Source organism: Peromyscus maniculatus, chromosome 14, assembly GCF_049852395.1.
Source record: "Peromyscus maniculatus bairdii isolate BWxNUB_F1_BW_parent chromosome 14, HU_Pman_BW_mat_3.1, whole genome shotgun sequence".
Lineage (NCBI taxonomy): Eukaryota > Metazoa > Chordata > Mammalia > Rodentia > Cricetidae > Peromyscus > Peromyscus maniculatus.
In genome coordinates this window covers 46,465,320-46,493,070 of record NC_134865.1, presented here as the reverse complement: position 1 = coordinate 46,493,070, position 27,751 = coordinate 46,465,320, and the positions used below count along the sequence as shown (strand labels likewise).

The following is a 27,751-nucleotide window of genomic DNA, read 5'->3' as shown; positions in this document are numbered from 1 at the left end:
TGGTAACCCAGTTGCTACACTGAGCAAGGAAGCTTCAGTATATGCCATGCTGGTCCCATCTTTAACTCATGGCTAAAGGATACTAACGGCAAACCATTTGGCACAGTGTTTGGCAAGCCAAAAAATTTCTGAAAGGACAGAACTCTCACTGTGTAAATACAATTAGATTAATTCCACCCCTTGTCCTCAGGGCCACAGCATTATCAATTATATATATATATATATATATATATATATATATATATAATTTCAATAAGAGTGGCAGAATTTAGGTAGGAGGGGGGGTGACTTAAGAATTTTAACCTAACAGATTGACCAGAGATCAATCCCTTCCTATCTCAAAAAAAAAAAAAAAATTAAAAAACCTTTTCTCCTAATGCATCAATTCACTGCTTTCTGATAAAGTGGGTATATTTTCCATTCAATGCGATGGCACTAAGGATTGCTGGGTAACACCCATGGTTTTCTCCCCTCGGTTCGGCATGCATCTCATCACTGAGATCAAGTGCACTGGTAATTAGTGTCGTATATTAACATCTTCACTATAAACAGTTCAGGCATGTAGAAACAAAATATCAACGAACTTAGCAGTTACTTTAATTCATTTTATAAATAAGCAACTGAGAATTTTGCTCCAAGTGGTCACCAGTGTAGCCCATCCCGTAGATGGGGTTCTCCGAAGTATAAGGCACAATGTGGTAGGAATGCAGCTCTTCATAGTAGAGAGACTGGGAACAGCACTCCTGTACCATAAACTTCAGCCGTTTTCTTGTATCCGAATAAGCAGTCTTATAGGAGGGGGATTCCTTAAAGTATTCATAGCTCTCTTTCTCCGTCTCTAGGTGTATCTTCCTCAGCAAATTGTTAATTAACACAGACCTTCTTAAGTAGGTTTCTGGGTCTTCAAGAAACCTGAGCTTCTCCAGGGAAAGTTTGAGGATACAGGTCCTGTCTTCGGGTAATATCAAGTGCTAGGGAGCAAATAGAGCCATTACTCTCCACATAGAGAAAAAAAGCTAGAGTTTTGTGCTATCAATGACATTGGGGTTGGGGGAGACTGGGAGAAATGTAAATCCTTACTTTTGGAAAACACCCATGGTAATCTTGATGTAAATCTTCTTCTTCTGCATATTTCCTCTTAAAGTAGGCTACTTTCGACGTTGTTAATGAATAGGATGGTACTTCTCTTGGATAAGCTAAAACAAACAAAAGACAGTTGGAGAAAGATCAGGTGCCATTGTGGCAAAGAGTGTTTCAGCACATGGAGACCATTTGTTAGCAACATTCTAGTGACCCCAGAGATTGCTACCTCCTCAAAAGCACTGTGGTTGGCAAATTGTCTTATGACTGAAGTGCCTGTTGGCAGAAAAATGCCATCATTTAGACCCAAAATAGATAGTTGCATTTAGAGTTCTATGTTGATTTCCTAATGCAGCCCCAGAAATCAAATTCAAGTACTGTTTAATCTCATGCTTTTTGTGTGTGCCAAAATATACCCAAATGTGAAACTGATACACAGAATATAGTGGAAGGGATTAAGTAATTTTCCACCATTCTTTTGGCTAATCTTTCCAATACTCTGGGAAAGTTAACACTTCTAGGGTAATCAAAATGACGTAAAATAGTTGGTGGCCCAATCATGCCTTTAAAAATAGTGGTATGATCCCTAACAGCAATCTAAACAACTGTCCTTACACCCACAGAAAAATGTAGTCTTCACCCCACATCAAGGAAGCTTCTTTTTGTAGCAGGCAAAGACCACACAGAAAATCACGACCAAAAAAAAAAAAAAAACATGCAGAGTTGTGGATCCCAGCCCTAGTGGACATGTCTACACAACACTCCCTCACCCAAAGTTCAGGGAACTTTGCTGAAGAGGGGACAGAAAGAGTATAAGAGCCAGAGGATCAGGGAGCTTGCTGTGAGATTGGGTCTCCTAGTAACATCAGAAGCTATAACCCATAAAGACTCAGCAACATGACCCCCCAAATGAGAGCTAAACAAGGATGGACATTTCAGATTGGACAGGAAAAAGCCTAAGAGGCCTCGACTTTAAACAACGAGCTACAGGTAACTGGAAGAGAGCTGGGAGTGGGAGAGGACACCCTCCCTGGGGAAGAGAACACCGAGTTTTTGCTCAGTGCCAAATGGTCAGCCCTGAAAACATACATACAAGTAACATCATACAGACTAAACAGGTTATAGATAGGAATACACAAATACGTATATGTATGCAATAACAACTGAGGAAAAGAGAGACCATGAATTTGAAGGAGAGCAGGAAGGGTATTTGCATTTGGAAGAGTTAGAGGGAGGAAAGGGAAGGGAGCAATGTTGTAATTAAAATGCAATTTTAAAAAGAAACAACAAAATTAATTAATTAATTAACATAAGTCTATATCTTCAGACAAAACCATTTTACATGATTATGTTTTAGCCACTGTCCTGACATTTGGCATAATTGAGGTTAATCATGAGGAAACGGAAGAGAATGGATAGCATAATTGACTTTAGCGTAATGTGTGCGAGTAGAAACCTTTGTTTCCTCCTTGAAAATGCTACTGCCACTGAGGATTCTGACTCGAAGGAAAACCAGTTCTCAGAGATTTGCAAAGGAGCTCCCAGGATGTACTCTAGGTGGCACTGTGACCACAGAAAGGTAGCAAGATCAAAATTCCAGTACAGGGGCTTCCAATTCAAAGCAGAATGAACGTACAAAACAGAGTCCAGTTTGATATTCATTCAAGCTCCAGGGTCCAGAGCATGTTTGCATTCTTCACCCTAACCCATACCCTCACATATTTCTGTGTTAGAACCACTTGATTCACAAAATAATGAGTACGTAAAGACGTGTAAGTTAAATAAATTTATACTTGGGCATTTGGTGCTTTTCCTCTAAAATGTAGAGCTTTAATGAGTGTAAGTATTAAAAATATGCCCTTTGATAACCTGCTTTCTGTAGTGTTTTCTTCGTCTTGGAGGCATGTGTACATAACTTTCACATGGCTCTCCTGTTGCTGGAGGGGTTCTCCTGAGCCAGCAGGGAAAGCTACAGGCCTTACCTCAAGTACCCCAAATTCTCCCTGGTGTTACTGTGGGTTATAAATCCAAAAGAGCCTTAAGTTAGCATGGGTATGTCTTATTAAGGAATCCAAGATTCAAAGAACTTGTGTATCCCACCTAAAAGAGACCAGTGATGTGATGAGGAATCAGTAGTTGAGGCTCCATGCTCACAGTTCCTGAACTCAATAAACAAAGCACAACTTATATAGATTTTTCACTTGTTTAAAAGGGTTAGGCATTTTTTTGTTCATTCGTTTTTCGTTTTTAAGATAATGGAACTGTTAGGGTCACTTTGAAAGCTATTAACCAAATAACTAGATAACAAAATTTTAGTTTATCCCTTGTGATAACGACTCCTACATGCATGCGTGTGTGTGTGTGTGTGTGTGTGTGTGTGTGTGTGTGTGTGTGTGTGTGTGGTGTATGCCTGTGTCTATGTGTTTCTGTTTGTACATGTCTACATAAGGTGTGCGTGCAAACGGAGGTTGACACGGATTTTCATCCACAATTGATCTCCACATTACTTATTTGAGAAGGGGTCTCTCACTGAACTTAGATTCACAAAATGGCTAGACTAGCTAGCCAGGAAGCTCTGGGGACTCTTACCCTCACCTTCTTAGCATTCAGGTTACAGGTCCTGGCTGCAGCCTGGCTTTTACATGGGCGCTTGGGATCCAAAACTCAGGTATTGATGCTTATACAGCAAGCGAATTACATGCTAAGCCAGCATGTCCCCAGCCCCTATTCCTACTTTTTAATTAACTAACTAATTGATGTAATAGTGGTTCTCAAATGCTAACAAGCATCAGAATCCCTTGTAGGGCTCCTTGGCACAAACTGCTGGGCCTCTCTACCTTTTCAGTAGGTCCAGAGGGGAAAATTTGTACTTTTACCCAGTTTCCAAATGAGATCCATGCCAGCTAGCCTGGGCCACATTTTGAGAACTTGAGTGTTACAGCACCAGGCACCTGTACTAGTAGGCAATAAAAGTTGAACGAGCCCATCAGCTGATAGCCAAGCAAATGGAGTTGATTGATTTTGTCATTGTGGCTATTGCTCCCCTTTATCAGCTTGGGTTCGCTTTTTTTTTTTTTTTTTTTTTTTTTTTTTTTGTAAGCATCATGAACAAAGCCAGCTCACATTTTAATTACACAGTAAAGAATGAAGTCCATTTTCAACAAGACTCCCAGGGATCATCTTAAGAGGCGTCAATGCCTGTTACTAGCATTGGTGCTTAGGAAGGTCATAACCTTTCCTGGCAAGATCTAGCAAGTTACTCTAGTGAAGGGTAGAGTGAGGAAAGACTGGGAAATAGGAAGCATAACTTTGCCATAAAGCAACATGGTTTTTAATCTATATATGTGTCCTTTATTAAATATTGGCTTGCTTTATCGTCTTAAGTAACGGCACTTAATGGAACATTTGTAGCCAGTTAAAAGGCCATTCGTGGCACAGTGGAAGACAATGTGTCAGACTCAACTGTTCTGCCTCCCACTCCCAAGAGATCCTCCAGGAACGCTAAGGATTCTGGGTGGCTGTATTCCAGAAGTTAGCCTCAACTACAGATGGCCTCAGCCCTTGAAAATACAGAGCGAATACTCAGAGGTCTCGACCTGAGCCAGCTCCTCCTGGGCGGGGCTCTTCGTCAGTTTATTGTTCTTGAGGAAACCCCCCACTGCTGGCTGCCGAAAGGCTGCGCAGCCTTCACAGCTGCTGTCAGCTTGGCAATCCCCTCCAAGCTGGCTGCCTGGCTCTTTGCAATGTTTTCCACATCACTTTTTGGAAGATGGTTTCAGCCACTTTGAGGCTAAAGTATGTAGCAAACGTAAGTTGCTACATCTGTTTACTTGCTGGATAAAAACTCAAAAGCTTCAGAGCTGGCAGCTACGCCTTGATCATGCCTGAAGTCTGCCTCTTCTGAGTGCAGCCCAGGAAACCACCGCCCAGAAGAGAGTCTAGTTGACAGCCAGTTGTGTGGCTAAGAGTTGGGGGTCTAAGAATCCCTGACGTTACATGGCTACGTAAGCGCGCAACGTGACCATGTGATCTACGCATACGCGTGGAGTAGTGACGTGACCTGGCCACGCCCCCAGCCGGTTTTTTAAAGCGGAGCGCCATATTCCCGGTTCTCTCTCTCTCTTCTCTCTCTCTCTTCTCTACGCACGTGTCTCTCCCACAGGCCTGCACTCTCTATCCCTGTATTTCTAATAAACTCTTATAAGCGGGGGGGAAAAAAAAAGAGTTGGGGGTCTAGAAGTGGGGGGAGGCATAGGTTTACTCTCCAGATCTATTGCTTCTTAGTTGTGTGACTTTAAACAAATTACCTAGACTCATTACAAATCCCATTTGTTCAGTGGGGTTATAAATACCCTGGATCCTGCAGTTATGCAAAGTAGCATCACACCTAATATATGGTAAGCCCCGTACCAAATCAATATAATGAGTGCCAATAGACGGAGACCAGTCACACAAAAGCCAAGCCCGCCCCACCCTACTAGCTCAGACCTAAAGACCATTCCCACCACCCAGCCACACAGAGAGGATAGTTATTGGTTGAAAGCTCAGATGGTCAAGTTGACAGGTACTACACAGAACCCACAATCTCTCTGAGAATGTGTTTCTGGTGTATTCCTATGGGCCATGCATTTGGGGCTAAAGGAAATGCGAACTGTCTATGAAACATTTATCTAATCTTCTGCATGATTCATCAGTGTTGATCCAAATGCCCCAAAATGTGCACTTGCTATGATTGAGTGGACAAGAATAAGTGTGCTGCTGCTGTTCCTGCCACCAAAAAGCTTGTAATTCACCTAAAATCCAATGAAATAAACAAGAGCAAAGTGACTATACGCCTTTAGAGTCAGCATTCTGAGTTCTGAGGATAGTATACAAATTACAAAACGGAATTGAACTGAGCTGGAGTTTATCTCCGAAGTAAAACAGCTAATGCTGGTTTGAACATTAAAATTATTTTTAATGTTGTAACCTCTGGGTCACATGAAATGTCTGTGCCAGGCCCCAAGCATGTCACAGTGTTAAGAGCTCAGCAAGTAACACACTTTCAAAAGCCACAGATCAGAGTGACCCATCAGAGTGTCATTAGAGCTCCGGCAGGGCAATTCATACATATGTCTTTAAATAAATGCTTAAAATGCAATTACAAACGATTGCTTCCTTATTGTCCTGCATTTGCCTCCAGGCAACTGGAATCCTGTTAGCATTCAAGTGATTTCATTTGGTAGGAGGCCCAGGGACAGTACATTAAGGTAACATCATCAGCAAATTAATTTATAAACACTTTGAAAGGGCAGACAACAGTAAAAACAGTACAAGTACATCCCACCTAGGGGATTTTTTTTTTTTTTTAGGTCAAAGGAGAAACCTGAGAAAGAGTAAAGAGCTGCTGTGTTTAGTTCTATCATCTTAGTAGTTTTTAGTTTTCCCCAACCTTTTAACCAACATCCAGTAAAGATCAAGTTGAGGCCATCTGGTTAGAGGTATGCATCCTAGCTACAGACAGAAGGGGTGGAGGCTGATCTTCGGGGAGAGTGAGTGCTGTATCAGACCAACAGCCGATGTCTGTCATAGACAAAGCACAGCCTTATCAGTTCCCCGTTTGTGATGTGAGCCAGGCATTGGCCTTTGAAAATATTAGTATCCTATCCGTCTAAACCATGCTTAACTGATAGGAAAACTATCAGTTTTCATCTTAAAGGCTATAAATACATTTGTTTGGAATTATCTAATCGAGGGCTGGTGATGTAACTCTGTAACTTGGTGGTAGAGCATTCACCTTGCAGGCACAGGACTTGGGTTCAATCCTCAATGTAGCCAGAAAAAAAAAACAACAGAAATACTAACAACAACGACAACCAAGAGAATCATCTCGTCTGACCCTGCTAGCCATGTTCTGCTGTCTTACTACATGGCTTAAAGCATTCCACCGTGACAAACCCCAGCTCTGTGATTTGTTTCATATCTTCAGGACATAACCTGAAAGAGCCTGAGTTTTTTTCACGGGGGCAGGGGGACAATTTCCAATTCACTGACTTCCATGTCATTTAGTTGAGATGGTGCTTTAAAAGCATTTTCTTCTATGTCTGTCACACTCATAATCTCAGCTCAATCACTGTTATGTATCATTACTGCAATGACCCCTTTTCAAACCATGAATATACATCCTACTCAGAAGCATCATGTTCTATGTAGGATATTTGTGCCCTCACTGGTGTGAAGTACAGGGTTACATAAAACATTCATGAGTGTGTTCACGAAGGCAGACGGGAACAAAGTCCAAGGCTGTGCTGGCTTGCTTTCCGTGGACATACAGCTTTGTTGATACCTGACAGTACTTCATCAGGTAGGCATCTTCCGTCTGTCAACACCCCAAGTACTCAGCACCTTTCTGCATGATATGCTCTATGGTAGCAGAACTCAGTGTCCATGTTTAGCTCTGGATCAATGAGGCAATCTGTTTCTTCAGATCTATCATCTATTCCAAGCACAATATTGACTTCATTGTCAGTTTCTGATTAGCAACAAGTTGCAGATTCTGGAAGGCTTCCTGAGGAACTTCCAGAGATACTGATGGCCAGTGATTTCTTAAGAGAGCAGCGGCATTGTCTGGCCTGAGATTCCTGGTCCCCTGGCATAGTCCCAAGCACCGAAGTGGACTATTGAACAGAGCATCAGAAGTCCCACAAACTCATCTTGTTCTACTGGTCACTGAACCAGAGAGAACACCATTAAACAAGAGGTGAGCAGCCAGGCAATGAGGAAGTTACTCTGCTGCAGTACAACCCACTTCTCCAAGAAGCTAGCCAATGACAATGGCAGAGGCCAAAAGGTATGAGTTTTGAGAGTACACCTTGTGATTTATCACTCTCTAGGGGAATGCTGCCCCCATTCCCTGAACCTTAGAATGTGAGACTGACAAAGAAAAAATTGGCCAAGCAACTACATTGCCTGATATGGCTTCCAAAAAATCATCCCACCAATAGTATCTAGAGAGAGATTTTAACTCCTGTGGGCACCTAGGTCCAGTGCTCGGAGAGGAGAGGAGAGTCTTGATCTCTGACCTGAGGGCAACAGAGGCCTTTTAGAGAGTCCTAATCAGTATCATCCACACACTCTTTTGTTTGTATATCATCCATCGTCATCCGTCGTATTTTATTTGGGTGTATCAACAAAGCACCCGAAGGCCAGATTTGCTTCTGCTGTCCGAGAAGGTTTGTGTAAGACTCAAGTCAGAACTACCACTTGCTTCTCTGGAAGCCCTGGCTCTGGTGTTGAGATGGTCTGCCTGCAGCTCTCATGCTGTCTGATTGGAGTTGCCAACTAAAGACCCTCTAGCAAGAAAATTATCTGCGGCAGTGGGGTGCCTTCCTTCTACAGGCATGGGGCATCTTTGAAATGCACTGTCCTCAAGCTCGGCCCATCTGCAAAGTCACTGGCTGTCTTACCAAGACGTGACAATAGCGTGCAGGGACTGAATCGAGCCTTTGGGCACCTGATTCCTACTTCTCTTTGAAGGTATCCCCAGCTTCTTCATGTCCTGCCCCATGGTCCTTTTGGATAGGCTCCTGAAGTCTCACAGACCCTCTGATAGATCCCTGCAGAGGCCCCCAGCCTCAGACTTGTGCCTGGTCTCCATCCACTCACTGGCATTTAGAAGTCTCCTATCTCTCCATTAAGAAGACTTTCTCTTGCCTCTCCAGTCAAGAATATAGAAGTAAATGTTTGGTTTATTCTGAATATACGGCTATATTTGACAGTACTGAATGTAAACACTAGTAAAGCCTTACTGCTTTTCACCCGTAACTCCCATTGTCCCCTCTGGGAATTAGTTCCTGAAATTGGAAGAGTCTGTATTGGTGTTTTTGTATACTTTTGACTGGGGAAAAAATTGAAAATAATTGTGTTAGACTAAAAGGGAGAAACAATGTACTAGAATTGTATAAAAGCAGCTTATTTTTTAATGTAAATTTAAAATGTATTTTTTAATATAAATTCAATGTAAATAAAGAGAGTTAACAAGACGGGCTTCTGCAGGCCCCCAGGTCCAACATAAAGGCAGGTTTTTCTTCCTTTGCCTCAATTCTGAAAGTCTGGTGAGTTCACACCTGTGTCCATTTCTGAGAAAGTTATTTTTCATCTATATATAGATTTCATTTCATATTTACTCTGTTGTGCAGGTTTCAGAAGCACACACTGCTCTGGAAGACAGTCTAAGCTGCCTGTACATTGGCTTTCAAGCATGCTTGGGACTTCAATGTTTTCCCTGCTGAAACTGAGTCATGAGCAGATGGCCTAGGAGTGGAAGCCTTGATGGAGATTTCAAAGACTCCATTGTGTCTCAAGGCATCTTCGAAGCCTTACAGGAGCTTCATGACATGAATCCAAACATGAATGTTGATGTGCACCTAAAGACTTCCCAACAGAGTGAGCAGCTGGGAATGGAAGGGTGCAATTAGATCTCAGTTTCAGCCCTAGGCTGTTTGATCTCAGCTTGATCTAATCTAAGCATCATATCCCAAGCACACACACACTCTTTACGACCTAAAGTGTGGTAATGTGGATGGGGGCACCTAGAAACTTCAAAACCAATGTTTACTTTTGTGGATTCACTGAAACTGTGGAGCCACCAACATCCCTAGGATTAAGTGTCTGCTATTGTGATACTTAATCTTTTTATTTATTTAGGACTAAATGCTATGACATCAGCAAGTAGTAATTTTTCAACAGACATGTTCACCAAAATCTGTGCAGTACATATTCTGCATGTTGCATTTTCATGATGAAAATCAATACAAAAATTTGAGAAGCACTTTGACTTTTTTGATTGTGACAGGGGTCTTCGTGGCAGTGTCATTCACAGACATTAAGGACATAGAGGTTTTAAACTTCTATGTATGTCTCATAAGAAATGAGATATATATATAATATATGTATAAATTACAAGACTAACACATACACATGAACCAATCATCGTGACTGCTTTTCTCATACACTCCTGAGAATGCGGCCCTGCACAGAACACTTACACACCCCCTGGAAGATTGCAGTGAGTCTCATCATCTCCATGAATTTGTTTCTCACAATAAAATATGGCAATTATCATGACAGAAGGGAGAAGGCTGGATGGTACTAAGAGCTAATGAATGCTGCAGTTTGGGTTTATATATGGTAATCTTATCCTAATATTATTAAACTACAGTGATTTCCACAAGCGACCATAAAAATGAATGATTTCAAAGTCTCATGACACTCAATAAAGCCATATAAAATCAGAAAGAATTTTTGAATGGGAATCTGAATAGATTCTCTCCAATTGCATATCTCTATGGCGGGCCCATCTTTCTGAGTTTGCCATTGGCTAGGCTAGTCACCTCTGGCAGGGTACTGCTCAGGGATTGCTCATTATACCAAGTTCCACAGTGCTAGGGAGCTGAACATTCAATTATACATCAAATTCAGTCTTATAATTGAGAAGAAAGTAGTTAATTTTCCTTGGTCTCTACCATAAGTCTTCATGTAAATGGGCATTCCAAAAGTCTCCACAACCTCCTATGGTACCTTGAAGAATTCTCTTGGTTCTTTCACCCCAGACCTGCACAGCCACTGTGCTCAGAAAGCTTCCTCTTGACATTTTCCGGGATCCAAGTTCCCTCACTTGGCCCACCCAATTCACATGGTTCTAAGAGAGGAACTCTGACAGCCCACAAATGTCCTTTTTACAGAAAACCTTTATTGACTTCAGCCCAGCAACAGCCTATATAAACAGCCCTTTCTATTGATCCTGTAAGTTGCCACGATACTACATTAGCATTTATTTCTCTGAATACATATTTAAACACTAATTTCTCTTCATCTGGTGATTACCTGGTAATGCTGACTCAGTCCGAACAGCGTATGTCTAGGACAGTCTCAGAAGATTTGGTGAGAACTCCCCTTGGCACATGGAGCATGTCTCACAGCCTCGGGCTCATGAATGGTGACCAGAGATCTTGAAACAAGGAGACATACTGGCATAAGTCACCTCTACCGAATCAGGGATGGTGAGACATGAATTAATTGTCAGGGCAGGAGATCCCGTGAGGGGTTTTAGGGGCGCGGGGGGCGGGGGCCGTGAGGACCCAGATATTTGAGATAGGGTCGATCTGGAATCTGGATTAGATAGAGAGATAAACCTTCCAACTCACACAATCACTTAAGTTTAAATCGGAGCAGTGTCAACTCCCCTTAAGAGATTTGGAAAGTGCCCAGTAACTTATCTCACCAGTTATTTACTGGTGATTATTTGGGGAAGATTGATTTTGAAAAATCACAGCCAGCCTCTTGTACAGTTCTCTCCAAAATCACAAAGCAATTAACTCAAACCACAGTAACTTGGTCTTTCTCTGGCATAGTGACTCTTTCTGGCAAGGTTTGGAGAAGCCAGACGCCGCTACACGTCTGAAGATAGTTCTCAGCAAAGGGCTCCGTTTAACCACACCTAGTCTGCATGGCTGTGTGCTCACAGATCTCATCATCTTCTATATTTAGAGAGACGGGCTTTCCAAGGGAAGACGGGCATCCAATAAGGACGATCTCATCTAGAGAGGTGAGTTACTATGGTTACTGCTCAGGAGACTGAGGACCCGTGAAGGGCTACTCCTGGCCAGATGGACCCTTTCCAGATGAGGACCTAAAACAGACCCCTGCTCTCCATACGTGTTGACTGAATTTAGCGGAGCCTACTCTGTGTCATTTTGTCCATAACCACAGGCTGCCTTTGGGCGCTCACTGCCTCCAGCTCTCCAGTCTCAGGCAGCCAGGCAAAGCAAAATCAAGGAGGGTGGAAAACTTCTGAGCACTAACCTAACAGTAGTGAGCCGAGGGGGAGTCTCTATATCCAATCCTGGGATTTAAAAATCAAATCAAGTTATTCTGGACCAGTGGCTGGTCACTTTTCAATGACTGGGGGCGGGGTGGGACCGAGGCCAAGTCCCTTGCCTCCTGCGCTAGGGAACGCGTCTTTTTCTGGGCCTTGGGGTTAGATGCCTGGCTGGAGGGGTTCTGGAATACCTTGCCAGGGGTCCACTCACCCGAAGACTGCGTGTGCAACTGTTTCGTAGCTCCTGTTTTTCGCGAAGGTGTCACTCTTCGGACGGGCTCTGACAGCAACAGCGGCGGCAGCAGCGGCGGCGACTGCAGCTCGGCTGGGCGGCCGGCTCCTGCAGATCGGTCCCTCCTTCTCTGAAGCGCCTCTCGCTCCGGCTCAGAACGCGAGGCGGGCGCGTGGCTTTTCTAGGCGCGCATTGGACCAAAGGGAGCAGATGTTATCCGGTTGCTAGGAGCGTTGCTAGGAGGCGATGACGCCCCTCCACCGCTCCGAGCAACTTTCCAGAAGGTCTCGAGCGCCAGAGGGGGCTGCTGAGAGCCTGTCTGGGAGCTTATACCTGGAGCAAAGGCTGGGATCGAGGGGTCCAGCCACTGACTTAGTCCTAAAGAGCTGGCAACGACAATGACGACGATGAGGGAGCTTTGCGGGCTTGAGCGTTGAGAGGAGCCTCACGTCCCAGGAAACAGTCACTCACTGGAGGACCATGGGGGTATCCCCATGAAAATTGAATTTGGGGACAGTGGTGGAATGGCACTTAAAGGTGTGAGCTGAGCTGTGCGGAATTCTTTGGCTCTGGGACTGTCTCCAACTGTGTTCCTGTTCCTATAAGCAGGTTTGAGCAGTTGACGGATTTGGAAGAGGGAAATATTAATCCATGGAACTCAATCTTGAGTTTAATTCCTTTGTGTACCGGATATGACTGCCTCCTGACAAGGTGTCAAAGATTGGGGGGGGGGCACAGACTAGGAGAGGGGGGCTCGCATGGTCTAAAAGTACTTCATTCACACAACTTAGATCCAAGAAAATAAACCCTCGATTAATATGAAACTTTCTGTAAAAAAAAATAATAATTGCAGAAAAGATATGAAGTTGGAAAAAAGATGAAGAGGTTTCCAGGATAGTGGTCCAGGGAGTGGGGAATGAATATGATCAAAATACATTGTATACTTATATTAAATTCTCAAGTGATAAATAAAATGTATATTTTTAAAGGCACCCAAAAGGGTACTTCCTTTTCACAAAGAAAACTGGGAGGAACTATATATGTTTCAGTCATTTTTGCTTTATTTTAATTTCTACATAGGTTTGCATGCTCTTTGACTTCTGGATAGAGCTTTTTTTAATTTGGTTTTTGTTTATGTTCTTAACCATTGCTTCTCATCACCACTGTTGTTAAACAGTGTTATTTTATCTGGGAAAGAAGCTGGTAAGATCCTCTAAGTGGGAACATTTGAAAAGCCAATGAGTAAATTCAAGAAAAGAAGACAAAACACCTAGTAAAGATATTTTGCCCAATGTGCCTCCTTGATGGTAAATTCCCCCTAAGGAAAGAACATAGCATCTCCCTGACTCCCCAGAGAGTCAGTCAGGCCAGGGCCAGGATGGAAGTTAGCACCACCTGGGAATCACTTACAAAGAAATACTGTGTTTAGATCCAAGACAGGTCTGCTGCATAGTAAAGTGTTAAGCACTGTGGTGGTAGCCATCTTCAAAGCCAATGGGGCAACAGTGTGACCCCACAGCTCAGAGGCCTCCAGTGTCTACTTAATGCCTCTGGCAAACTTAGATCTGGGAGTCTGTTTGCCCTGAGGTTTGAGAAGCTGACAGCTGAACTGGAACTGTGCAAAGCAGTAATAAGTAGCCAAGGTGGGCTAAAGAGCTAATCATAGTAAAGGTACTGCAAAGGTGACTAAAGGGGGACCTTGAGAGCAGTTCAGATCTCCCAGGTGTCCAGCGGCATGTTACATGGCTGCTTTGCTATTGGCAGCAAGAGGCTAAAAGGGGCTGCCATCTCTTTCCTTCTCCTCTAGCCCTTCCCCTGGGACTCTACCTTTGACCTTTAGCTTCCAGTCACCCTGGACTCTTCTCTACCTTGTATGGAGAAGGTTCCAAGGTCTCCGGGGATCTGTGCATTGTATTTCTTTCTCTTTCGTGTGTCTCCCTCTCACCTGGCTTCCTCCCTCCCACCCAGCCTGCAAGTTGCTGCTTAAATACATCCTCCTAGCAGCTTTCCTAATGACAGCCGGAGTCACACTCCCCCAGCCCACCTACAGTACTCATCCTGCCTCACGCTAAGCTAGTTCTCTCAGGATAACAGTGAGGGCCCAGTGTTTAACGCACAGCGCCAGGTGCACGTTAGGGAGCCCCGCTGAGCCTGTGGCCATGATTTCCTGAGCTGGACAGCTCTTAGCTAGTGCCACACACTGACATGAGGGTAGCCCAGAGCTGCCATCATTTTCAGCTAGGGGTGTGGGAAGACTTAATGAAGCACTCTATTTATACACTGACTTCATTTCCTTTTCGAGGACCAGTGTCTGGTCTCTGAGAACCGCAGGAAGTTCTCAACCTGGAGTCCCTCTGACATATTCTTAGCACTCCTCTTCCCAGTCCTCTAAACTTAGTGTGAGTCTTCTGAGTTCACCTGCGTCTTCTCTTTCCTAAAAATGCACCCCCCCCCCCAGGCTGGGACAACAGCTCTGTCAGTGAAGTGCTTGCCACAAAAGCCTGGGGACCTGAGTTCAATCTCCAGACCCACCTTTAAAAGTGGCATATAATAGCATATGCTGCCAAGGCAGAGGCAGGTATATCACTGAGGTACACTGCCGGCCCCATGGGAATGGGGGTACACCTCAGTAGCCGAGGATCTGCCTAGCATGTATGAGCCTGTAGATTCAGTCTCCAGAACTGAAAACAGACAAACCCCACCCAAATCACATGCTCTATCACTACAGAACCAAAGCAGAGAAACCGTTCAGGGGAGCACGGTGGGCACACATGCAATGTATCAGAACCGACCAGGAAACAATGTATCAGAACCGATCAGGAAACAATGTATCTGAACCGATCAGGAAACAATGTATCTGAACCAATCAGGAAACAATGTATCTGGACCAACCAGGAAACAATGTATCTGAACTGATCGAGAAACAATGTGTCTAAACCAATCAGGAAACAATGTATCTGGCCAATCAGGAAACAATGTATCTGAACTGATCAAGAAACAATTTATCTGAACCAATCAGGAAACACTGTATCTGAACCGACCAGAAAAACTGGTCCACCGTGATGTAACTTCTGAGTAATTGCCCCATCTCCCTTTCATATAGGGCTCCCTTAAAAAAAAAAAATAGACGTTAGAAAATGTGAAGGAAGGGTCAGGGTGATATCAGGATGACAGAGTGGCCTTGTGACAAATCTAGAAACAGAACAAAGGTGTGACTCTTGATCCCTGCAGGCCCATTGATATCTGCAAATATTTGTGTTGTTCTCTGGTGACCCTATCTTGCTGTGTATCCCAGACCAGCTTTGAACTCTAGACCTCCTGCCTCAGCTTTCTGACTGCTGGGGATACCAGGCATATGCCACCTTGTCCAGACTACAGCAGATGGAACTTCACACACGCTTCACTCCTGCTCACTTCCTTTTGAGCAACATTTACAAATCCTCCTGGAGAAATAACGCCAGACACTGTAAGGCTCACATAAAGTTTTGGGGTGTTTATATTATTTGATTCATCAGTCCAATGTTATTGGAGATAGCTAATGTTTTCAAAGTAACTCTACACAAAGCACCACAGGCAACTAAGGCCTGCCAAGAGTGGGATAAAGAGTCTTCCCTAGGATACACACAGCACAATATGGTATGTACTCACTCATAGGAAGATGCTAGATGTGGAACAAGGATGACTGGACTGCTACTCACATCACCAGTGAGGCTACCTGGAAAACGGGACCCCAAAAAAAGACACGGAGAAATGGACGAGATCTACATGAACAGCCTGGTCATGAGTGGGAACAATGAAGGGCGACAGTCGAGGGAAAGAGAGTGGAAGATCCTAACTGGATCAAGAAAAGAGAGGGAGAACAAGGAATAGGAGACCATGGTAAATGAAGACCACATGAGAAGGTGAGAAGGGGAGGAAGCAGAGAGCTAGGGAGGCCCACAGAGATCCACAAAGATACCCCCGCAAAAGACTGCTGGCAATGGTCGCGAGACGGCAAGAACTGACCTACTCTGGTGATGGGATGGCCAGACACCCAGATAGTGGTGCCATAAACCCCATCCAAGGACTGAGGAATCTGAATGCAGACATCCACGGCTGGGCCCCTGGTGGAGCACTGGGAGTCTAATTAGTGAGAAAGAAGAGGGTTTATATGAGCGAGAATTGTTGAAGCCAAGGTTGGATAAAGCACCAGGACAAATAACCAAATGAATGGAAGCACAGGATCTATGAACCAAAGACTGAGGGGCCCCCAACTGGATCAGGCCCCCTGAATGGGTGAGACAGTCATTTGGCTTGATCTGTTTGGGAGGCAGCTGTGCGTTGGTGCCAGGTCCTGGGCTCGTTGCATGAGTTGGCTGTTTGAATCCTGGGACTTATGCAGGGACACTTGGCTCGGTCTGGGAGGGGGGAATGGACCTGCCTGGACTGAGTCTACCAGGTCAACCCCGGTCCTCGGGGGAGACCTTGATCTGGAGGAGGTGGGAATGGGGGGTGGGCTGGGGGGAGGGGTGGGTGAGAGGGGGAGAACAGGGGAATCTGTGGCTATTATGTTGAACTGAATGGTGTTGTAAAATAAAAAAAATAAAATAAAATAAAAACCTCACCATGTTAACCAAAAAAAAAAAAAAAAAAAAAAAAGAGTCTTCCCTAGGGAAGAGCACAACAATTGGTTATCCAATACCAAAGGGACAGCCCTGAAAATGTACATACAAGTGCCATCATACAGACTGAGCAGGTTGTATTTTTATATTTAGCAATATATATATACATTCATATAACAACAATTAATGAAAGAAGAGGCCATAAATTTGAAAGAGAACAAGGAGCAATATATGGAAAGAAAATTGTGATATCAAAAAAATAAACGTTAAAAAAAGAAAAGGGATATTATAAATAAACCATGCTATAGAGTTTTAACACTACCACATGGGCTAGGAAACACAAGAGAAAACAGATCCATGGTCATAGAAGGGGGTACTATTTCAGCCCTTAAGGATGGGAGAGTCTAATTGACATGTCAGGAGGCAGCAGTCCTAGATACTCCAGATGACATATTCTAAACTTAGTTAGACCTCTTTCTTCTGCACTCTACTTACAGCTAAAACTGTACATTTTGGTACCTTTATATACCATCTGTGGTTCACTGTGGCCCATATGGAGGAGCATCCAGCCTTGCCCGGGCTACCAGCTCAGAGCAGTTTGTTCTGGACTTGGAGCCTTCATTTCAGCAATGTGCCCACAGCCCTGAAATGCTTGAAATCCAACGTGACTGTTGGTGAACAAGCAGATCACTCTAGTCAGCCTATAATGTTGTACTGGGTAGCCATTCCAGCTTTGATCTGGAAGTTCCAACCCCATTGAGGCTTCGACAACTGTCATGCCTACAAGGTGGAGCCAAGGGAGGTGCCTGGAGACTGAGATCTGGATAAGCCAGCTGCTCACTCTGTTCCTGGACCCTTGACGGTGGAGGTTGACCGAGCAGAGCTCCAGAGAACACCACTGGACTGTGATATACCTTCCCCAGACCCCATGACCTACCTATCCCTTCATTTGTAAGTTACCCACTAAATAAACCTCGCTTTTAACTATGTGGAGTGACCTTAATAATTCCACCAATATAATGTCCTAGTGCAACCATGGTGAGAAGGAACTGGTGGTGTGTGGGGGGGACCAAACTCAGCACCACGAGGCCTTCAGTTGTGACCACTAGGGAGACAACACTGGGAAGAAGCTTATTTCAGAAGATGGACTAAGGAAAGAGTGTTGGGATGTGAGATGTTGTCTAGACGGGGTTTACTATTTTCAATTCATTTCCCCAGGCACGTAAAACTAAAATCGCCAACCGTTTCAAAAGAAAGATTACTTTTTTATTTAGTGTGTGTGTGCACATTCACGAACATGCATACCATGTGTGAAGGCCATGGACAGCTTGCTGGAGTTGTCTCTTTCATTCATAATGTGGGTCTAGGCGATCAAACTCCAGTCTCTGTGGGCTGATGCCCCTGCCTTCTTAAACACAGTAGAGTTCTGTGACTGGTCCTGGTCCATAGAGGTTGGGCAGAAGTGTGCCCCCCAGATCCAATTATTTCATTCTCTCTCATGCCTTTCTCCCCTGCTGACAAGGCAGAGTGTTCCTTGAGAACACGTGACAGGAAGGTAGCAAACTCTCCCACGGAGAGGCACTCAGAAGAAAGCTGCATGGCCAAAGAATTGGTTCAGACTGTGGCATCAAAAACCTTTCTCACACAAATATGCCCACAGTTAGGGCAAGTGGTATTAATGCCACAACTAACATAAAAATAGTGAAAACAAACGGTCCCTGGAGCATTTCTAGAATAGCGTTGCATTTTCATTCGATTTGGAGGATTTGGACTTGGCTTTCATGCTGTGGAGGTCCTGGACTGGAACAGCCCCACTCCTTCTCCTTCTTTGGGATCAGTGCATCTGCGCATTGTAAACTAATTAGAAATGAGTAAACACGGAGGATCGAGATTTCTGGACAAGAGTGTCACTGAAGGGGAACCGCCTCCACTCAGCATGTGAAAACCTGCACTTGTCCTCAGTTTTCCAGACACATTTTAGTAATCCAGGTATTGTGATATTTATATAGATCCTTCCTTACCTGGTATTTTTAAACTCAATCCCTTCAACAAGCATTTGACGGGTGTCGACTTGTATTCATGCTCATAAAAGCCCGAGTCATTCTGAAGCTAAGTAAATCATGTAGCTTTGCAAGTGTAATGCTTAGGGTTCTGACATGCAGGTCTGCAGCTGGGATAGTTTTGAAGTTAAGGTTTTTGTGTATAGTGAAATAATATCATTCAGGCTCATAAAATTTACATGTTGGTGGTGCAAAATGTAACATTAAAAATTTTGACACATGTACATACAAACCATCTGCTAAAACTTTATTGACAAGACCTGTAACAATGCTTTTACAAAATCAGACTGCTTCTCAGTTTTGAACTGCCATGAATTCAGTTTCATTAGACATTTTGAACAAACCGAGGCTAATGCTTCTAGGTTTCATTTTTTTTAAACAAAAAGCAATTCAAATTTGTCCTCATGCATTTAAATACCTAATACAGAAACAGATTTCAGGCTACACAAATGTACTTTTCCACATCACCAAGACTGAGCATCTTCTATGATTTGTAGAAGAAAAACTGTAATTCTCCCAGCCATGAATTCCTTCTTTATCATGGGCAAACAATTTTATACATTCTAATGGATTTCCAAAGGTTATAGTCATCACAAGAAGATTGACATCCTATACCTCTCTGGTGGCCTGGTAGAAGCAAGGGACATACCAGTGACTCAGCAGTGGGTCACAACCATGAATACAAGATCAGGAACAGTACAAAAGTTAGAAAAAGTACACCAATGCTGAGTTTCACAATTTAAAATACCAAGCTTTTTCCACCATGCTCATTTTTCACCAACAGAAGTAAATTTAGAAATGGGGAGGGTCGTTCCATTCTGTCTGTTCTTCAGACAGCAATGTGTCTGTCATCTAAGCTTTCATGGGATACCCTAAAGTCAATGATGTCACACCAGGGAGAAACATAGGACTCCAATATGGAATGCACTGATGACTCATATTCTCTCTCTCTCTCTCTCTCTCTATCTATCTATCTATCTATCTATCTATCTATCTCTATCTCTATCTCTATCTCTATCTCTATCTCTATCTCTATCTCTATCTCTATCTCTCCTCCTCTTACACATACACATACACCCCCTTGACCACACAGGCATTACCTGAAGATGAACTTTCTTCAGAGGGGGACCTATGATAGAGGCCAGGTCTGAAATGCCTATGAAGTCCTGAGAAAGGCTCAGGGCAACTCTTACTTGACAGTGGCCTGGCCTTCAACCATAAACTTCTCAAAAATTCTGCTAGTGGCTTAGAAATCTAGGCGAAGACCCAATTTTATGCTAAAAATGCAAGTAAAATGTATAAAACTATTGCTACCCATCAAAGAAGAAGAGCAGCGTAGCACACAGAGATGACACCTGGCAGGAAACACGGGCTTGGAAGAGATGATCATGGCCCTGCATCTGCAGTATCCAGCCAGGAGCAGAGCAGTCCTGGGAAGCTCTTCCCACTGAGAACAGCATGCTCCACCGTAGGGTAAAACCTCCTGAAGACGTCTCCCAAAATAGTTACATGTGCTCAGAATGAATGAATCATTCACATTTACATTTTTTATGCAAGTTCTTCAAGGACACCCATCAAAAGTTGAGATATGAAAGAAAACCAATAAAATATTTTAAAACAACAGAACTGCACACAGTATGCATATGGCGGGACATAGATGTGTGAATGTGAACAACTGTTTCAGATGCCATATGAAGACTAAAAAAAAAATCAGAAATACTCAGATTTATCTTGTACTGTGAACCCAAAATATTGCTATGAAATCTTGGATGTTCCTTAAAAATGAGTTTTTAATCTTTACTTTTTTTGGGAGATAATGAAAGTATATTTACAAAGGAAGTGACTACGTGAGTGAGAAAGGTTGTTGGGGATGGGAGGTGGACAGCCATGTTCTTAAGAGAAAGTGATAATGTGGCTTTAAGAACCCTTTTTAGTGGGTAAGGGGATGGGTTGGAATTCTTTCCACAAACTACATTCAGATCCCCTTTTGGAAGATTGAGCGGTGGGGGGGGGGCAGCTAATTTAGTACTTCTCCTGTACTCAAACTGTTATAAAGGAATGTGCACACTCAACTCAAAAATGGCAAACCCCCGAATTAAAGTGGAGTTGTAATTTGTTAAAGAAACAAACCAGAACCATGGAGATGATACAAGTCAAAATCCTTACCACGCAAGCCCACCGACCTGGGTTTGAGCCCTAGGAGCCAAGGTAAAATGGAAGAAGAAAAATAACCCCATGAAATTGTCTTCTGACCTCCACAGGCACACCATGGCATGTGCTCTACACACACACACACACTCGTGCCCACACACATCTTAAAACCTTTTAAATCAGAGCCTAACACATTATTTTCTCAGAGGCAGAATCACTAAAGAACATTCCAACTGTAACTTTTAGTCAAATTACTGGCAGAGATCTAAAAGTGTCAATTACTTTGATATAGCAACATAATAAAAGTGGATCTGACCTTAATATAAAAATAACTTAAAGTCTCCAAAAAGTATGCACGTCTTCAAAAATTCTGCAAAAATGTTTTCCATCTAGGATCTCATCCTACATCCACAGTAGGGGCTCACAGTGCTTGTTATATTAATTGAGAACCTTAAAGAACTGTATTCCTACACCCTACCGTAAATAAGTAAAATGGATTGAGAAGCCTGGCTAGTAGATACAGGGAAGGTTCAGGGGACCTGAAGTTTGCCACTCTTCTTAGAGATCATAAAAGGAAGGCAGGGTACCAGAATGCAGGACTTGTTAATTTGCATCTGACCCTCATTGCTCAGTTAGACCTTCACCTCTGCTCTAGGGCATGGTCCACAAGTGGCTGCTGGCACAAAGCAGGACAGGCTATATATACAGAATATGGTGATGGCCTCAGATATGTCTCACTCAGCAGGCCTTTTCCTCATTCATTATTATCAGGATCTTCCATGTGATTATCAGGATCTTCCTTTCAACATCCACCTGCTTGTCATAGGTCCTCCATCCTGCATGTGGTAGATCACCCTTCCCCCTTAGAATACAGAGCTTCCAGGTGCTCAGAAGCCATTGTTAATCAATGTGCATGGCTGACAAGGGCAATGTATAGGATCACAACATTTCTCTCAGCAGAAGTGATAAAGGGGAGGCCATACAGACTGGAAACTGAAGCCGATCCAGACTCAGTAGCAACATCAGATCCATAGGAAAGAATCAATTTGTTTTTCCTGTGATGATTCACATTCAAATGTATATAGCAAATGGAATTAGAGGCAAAAGTAAATAGGTCATAAACTGCTGTATGCAGACAGAACAGTATTCAATGCTTAAAAGAAATGAGCTATCAAGGCATAAAAAGACATGAAAATGTAAATGCAGATTGCAAGTAAAAGAAGACAATCTGAGAAGTCTGCACACTGATTGATTCCAACTATGTGACATTCTGGAAGACAAAACTATGAAGACAGTATAAAGATCAGTGGTTGCCAGGACTTAGTGAGGAGAAGGATTCAGCAATCAGAACACAGGAGTTCTAGGACAGTGAAAATACCCCACATACTGTTATGATAATAAAGATATACATTAGATGTACTTCAAAACCTACAGAACATAACAACCCAGGTAAAACCCTGACATGAACTATCCACTTCCTATGGAGATGTCTTGGCAGAGATGGACTATACCAGATCCAACACTGTGGCAGAGAGGATGCTCATAGTGAAAGGTGTGTGTGAATGGGAACATGTGAGTAGGTGTGGACTCTTGGGTTTTGTTGTGAACCTAAAATCACTCTGGAAAAGAAAGTTCATTATCTTTATTAATAAATATCACAAAAGTATCATGGTTTAACCTGAAAATAACGTTCAGATGTCATCCATACAAACATAATTTTTTCACAATAGAGTTTACACATTTTCCCTTTCTATTCATAAATTTAAATTAAAATTGGTAATAAAATTATATTTTAAATTTTCTGGGAAATACTTTGTAGTTTTTAATGATAAAATTCAACATGTGGCCACATTAGTTGGTAGCATAATAAATGTTGCTTTATAATGTGGAAGAATTGAGCAGTTGTAAAGGTTACTGAAGGGTACAGGGAAATGTAGCAAAGTTAGTGAGCTTTGCCCCTCTGACCACGCTAAGGAACATGACCAATCCTCTCATGAAAGAAGTGCATCTCTAGAATGCATGTGCTTCAGATAGAACTGTTATCTTTCTCTTCCTGAACACGGCCCTCAGTTAACCAGAGTGTCATTGGCAGCTGTCACTTCCAGGTAAGATGGCACACCAGAAGTCCCCTGGATGACTTAACAAGAATGGAAATCAGCCTAAGAACAAACAGACTCCATCTCAAGGACAGAAAGAGGAAGACCGTCAGAAAGTCACAAAGACAGAATGACAAGAGCTGAAAACTGCAAGACAAAGACAGGCAACACCACAAAAAAAGGTCAACCCAACACAGCTCCATGTGGGAGACTCCCTGGCTGGGGGTCAGAGGGACAACTTAGACAACCGTCTGGCACCTTTTCTCAACGACCAAGGTCACTATCAGATGAGATATGTGTATTTCTTACTATGGCCCATAGATGGGCCATTCTTTGGTAAGTTGTTTTAGGCCACCAAAGATTCTGACTTAGGTAGCTTGAGGAGTGCTTAGTGGATGCTTGAACTTTTATGATGTTAAGAATGATAAGCAATAAATCCCCTGGTTGGAAAAAAATCCAACCTGTGTCCTTTATTATGAAATTGACAGTATCAAGAATTATATCCAGGGCTGAGGAATCTAGCTCAACAGTAGAACATGCCATTTGTAAGGACTGGGGGTTGATTCCTAGACCTCAAAATCAAGTTGTGTTCAGATCAGTTTCAAAATCAACACTAGAAAACAGTTGTTAACCCATCTTCCATGTTTAAAAAAAAAAAAAAAAAAGAACCAATATTGATCGGACATATTTTACAAGGATGCCCCAAAATGTTCTGTTTTGGGGGGGGGCTGCGGGGTGGGACTCATTGTCCATTGTGCTTGGCTTCATAAATACAGTTTCTACCACATGTTCTTTGACCGTATCTGCCTCGTCCCCTCACCTCATCACTCTCTTTCCCCACTCACACTGCTGTTCCTGTTTCTTCCATCTCCCTTCTCCTGAGTCACATATAAAAATGGTTTTGTCTGCACATATAAAGTCTAGGCTCCAAAGTGGGAGAAAATACGCAACCTTTCTCTCTCTACATCTGTCCTACCTTGCTTAATATGATCTCAGATAACTAACATTTATTTAAAAAAATTAAAAACGTCAGTAGGGTTCTTCGTCCACATCCTCACCCACGTATCCCGTGGCTACAGTCTCCAGTCCACACATTCAAACAGGAAGGAGTAGCCATTTCTGATAGGCAGAGCCCCGGTAAGAACTGTCAAGTTTGCCTGTACAGACCTACCACCCTACTGCCTTATAAAGGGAATTCAGTATTCAGTCACAAAAGTTCAAATCCCCGTCTCACCGCCATCTCCTGCTGTAACTCAGTTCTTTGTAGGACTGGAACACTGCATTCCTCCCTCTGTAGATATAAAACACCCATTTATTTGGAAGAGAAGCATAAGCTGCCAAAGATATTTATTCCTTAACTAGACACAGAGTAATAACTTCCAAATCCTCTCCCCTTTACAGGAGGGAAGAAACCATGGTAGAAATATATTAAGTCCCAAATTACAAGATAATAAAAGTAAATTTTTGCTTGCCTGCAGCCCTTGTCAGAATCGAGCATGAAAGGAGAAGCTATTTAGAAGCAAAAATATTGTCGAGCTCTTTTATTCAGCAGCGCATCTTCTAGCCCCCGCCCAGATTCCAGAACATTCTAAGCATCAGTGACTTTAGTGAATATGTTTTGAATACATCCAAAAATTATTTTTAAAGTCAAATGGATAATCTAAGGGAAAAATCAAGTCAACAAAAATTATACATACATCAGGTGACACCTTGGGGAAATCTGCCTTCTTGTGAACCTCGAAGTCGATCGGTAATATTGCCACATGGCAGTAAGAAGGTAAAGCTCCCCTGAGACACTTGAGGCGGCGTTAGTGAGCACTCGAGAGCCGTTCACAGAGCTCAGCAGTGATTCTAAGAACATCCATCGACCTCCATGGCTGCCGCCCGTATGTGCACTGTAAAATCTCAAGCTGCGCACAGGTTCCATGTGGGCTGTAAATATAGGTGATTATCACCTCCGTGTCTAGGATACGGCAATCTGGCCCAAGGGGGATGAAAGCAGTCGACAGTCCATGCACCATAGGAGAGAGCCAGCCAAAGCCTGCAGGCACCCCAGTGTTACCCAAACAAGACCCAAGTAGCAACTCCCCAGAGAAGAGAATTAAGAAGCTGAGAAAAATCCATACGGGGAAACTACAAGGGGAAGAATACAGGCCAGGAGCATAGAGATTACATACCAGATACCAAATTTAGAAGAAACCTTCTAAAGACACACTTCCTGGGTACCCTCCCATCCTTTGGGAATGAATGCTCCCAGCACAACTTCCTGTTTTAAAAGCCATGCTTCTGGAAGCTTCTCGGCAATTAATTCACTCTTTCGGGCAATCAAGGCCCCCAACTCAGGGACTGACAGCAGTTTTTTCCTGCTTCGTTCAGCCAAATGTGTCCCACTTCCTTCCCATAACCCACGATTAGAAAATCTACCTTGGACTACAAATAATTAAGAAATCACTTAACGATTGTATATTGGTAAGCACTGTGGCTTTAATGTTAGCCAATGACTTCAGAAAGATTTTTAAGCTCTGTACCATCCCAGATAATCCAGTGCTAGACATGGGGAAATCCAACCAATACATTTAAGCTAATGTGAAACAACCTCCGTATATTTTTGCTAATGTCAAAGTCTCATCATTGTTTGTGGGTGCTCTGACTTTATCCATGTGGAAGATCAGAAAAATTTACATTGTCCTCTCCAGTAGGGTTTTACCTTCTGGGTCATTGTCACTTCCTAGTCTTCCCATCTCCCATCCCAACTAGTTATCCCCCTTGGAAAACACTAAGCTAAATGACCCGTGTCCAATGTCTCTGTGTTGCTGTCCCTGAATTGGCAAGCCTGGAATTCAACATAGCATGTTGACACCTTGGCAGTGGGTAAAAGTACAGCCTCACAGCTTCCCATCCCAGAGTCACTCTGGACCTGCGGATAGAGCTCTGTTGGTAGAGTGTTTCCTAGCATCCACAAAGCCCTAACCCCAGCACCGCAGAAACCAGGCATGGTAACATACACCTATAATCCCAGCACTCAGGAGATGGAAGGTGGAGGATCAGAAGTTCAAGGTCACCCTCAGCTACTTAGTGAGTTCAAACTCATCGAGATCCCATCTTCAAAACCACCACTACTACCACCATGCAGAAGATGATTGGCCCACGGCATCCAGTAACATCTGAGGTAACTTGTCTCTGATTTCTATTGGTTAAAGGTCAACAAAGTTTCTTCTAAACTTTTAGGACATCTTCATCACTTTTAATCACTTGAAAACAACTGGACATACACCCCATTGTATCAACCAGAACCCTTAAACTGAAAAGAAGTTCTGCTCGATGATGGAATTCCTTTCACTGTGATCTAATGGAAACAATGCCAAGGAACCGGTTCTGAATGGAACCTTCAGTTGGACAATGAATCTTAAGTTCTCACTGCTGAAAATTCCTCATCTATAAAGATATAAATAGATAATGTAGGCTTTAAAGATACATCGATTTTTAAAGACTGTAACTGTAGTATTACACTGCTTATTTCTGTAGATCAAGTGAAAATATATAGCAATATGCCACCAAGTTTTTTGATGGGGACAGTAAGTGGCCTATCTGCCTATGAGCAGCAGAGTGGGTTGAGGAAAGGCCTGTGAGCAGCTGATCAAGATGTAAACATAAATTATTCAGTTCTTGCATTACCTCCAAACTAAGAGAATGAAAGACAGAGATTTGGTTATACCTCAGTTGATATCTACTATGATGTAACTTACTCATCTATCATGCTCATCTCCTGGCAAAATCTACTTGTGCAACTCTCAGCCAGCTTCATGAAGGTGTGTTTTTCACATTCCTGAGAAAGATGTTTTGAGTTACCGCCTAGTGTTATAATTGCATTCCTGGAAAAAGTAGTCAACCTCGAAGACATCTTTCTCAAGCATGATTATCAGGAGGAAATACTGAATATTAGCTTCGTGCCAGCTTCTATTCTGGTCACATTACATCTGTGACTTCACTGATATCTCTTAAAGGAAACTTAAGCAATAATTCTGCTTTCCATTTGAGAACACTGGGGTGTGGGTAGGCTAGGTCATTTTCCTAAGGTCACACAGCAGAGTTCCACCTGAACCCAAGCTATGACCACATGGCCTGTACCTACTTCACTGCCTGGGGTCTGTTTTGTTCCACACCTTTAAGTATTGTCCAGAACCCCACTGATTGTTGAGTGTTGGTTGATCTCAAATGCCTTTCTCAGTCTATTCTTGTTGCATATACACCAATTATGCCAAACATGTCCACATACTAATTTCTTCATCTCTTCCACCAGGTTATTTTATAGCTGTATCTAAACAAATTATTAGTTTTTCAGACAATAAAAGGTCTTTTGTCATTTCAAGATCTATCATCTGCTTCTCACTAGGAATTTAGAAAGGAATTGTCTTTACACATAGTTCCATGCGAAGTTAAGGGGGAAGTATCACTTGTGTTTTCTTGTCTAATCACTTCTCAACAAAGAATATGCCCTCATGCCAGGCAAGGTAGTTCATGGCTGCTGTAATCTCAACACTTTGGAGCCTGAGGCAGGAGGATCACAAGTTTAAGGCAAGTCTGGGCTATACAGTATGTTCCAGTGGGCTACAGTAAGATCCTGTCCCCAAATTGTTTCCACTTGGTTTTATGTCACTTACAAGTGACTCTTT

The 27,751-nt window shown here is 43.0% G+C and overlaps 1 long non-coding RNA gene across 1 annotated transcript; it reads right to left on the bottom strand.

Annotated features, from left to right (window-relative positions):
- Positions 1 to 575: 575 nt before the first annotated feature.
- Positions 576 to 12,322, bottom strand: LOC107399447 (uncharacterized). The gene is made up of 4 exons (XR_001576078.3): positions 12,150 to 12,322; positions 10,945 to 11,068; positions 1,081 to 1,196; positions 576 to 971 (listed from the first exon to the last, which is right to left on the bottom strand). It is a non-coding gene; the product is annotated as an uncharacterized LOC107399447 (long non-coding RNA).
- Between the last annotated feature and the right edge of the window lie 15,429 nt (positions 12,323 to 27,751).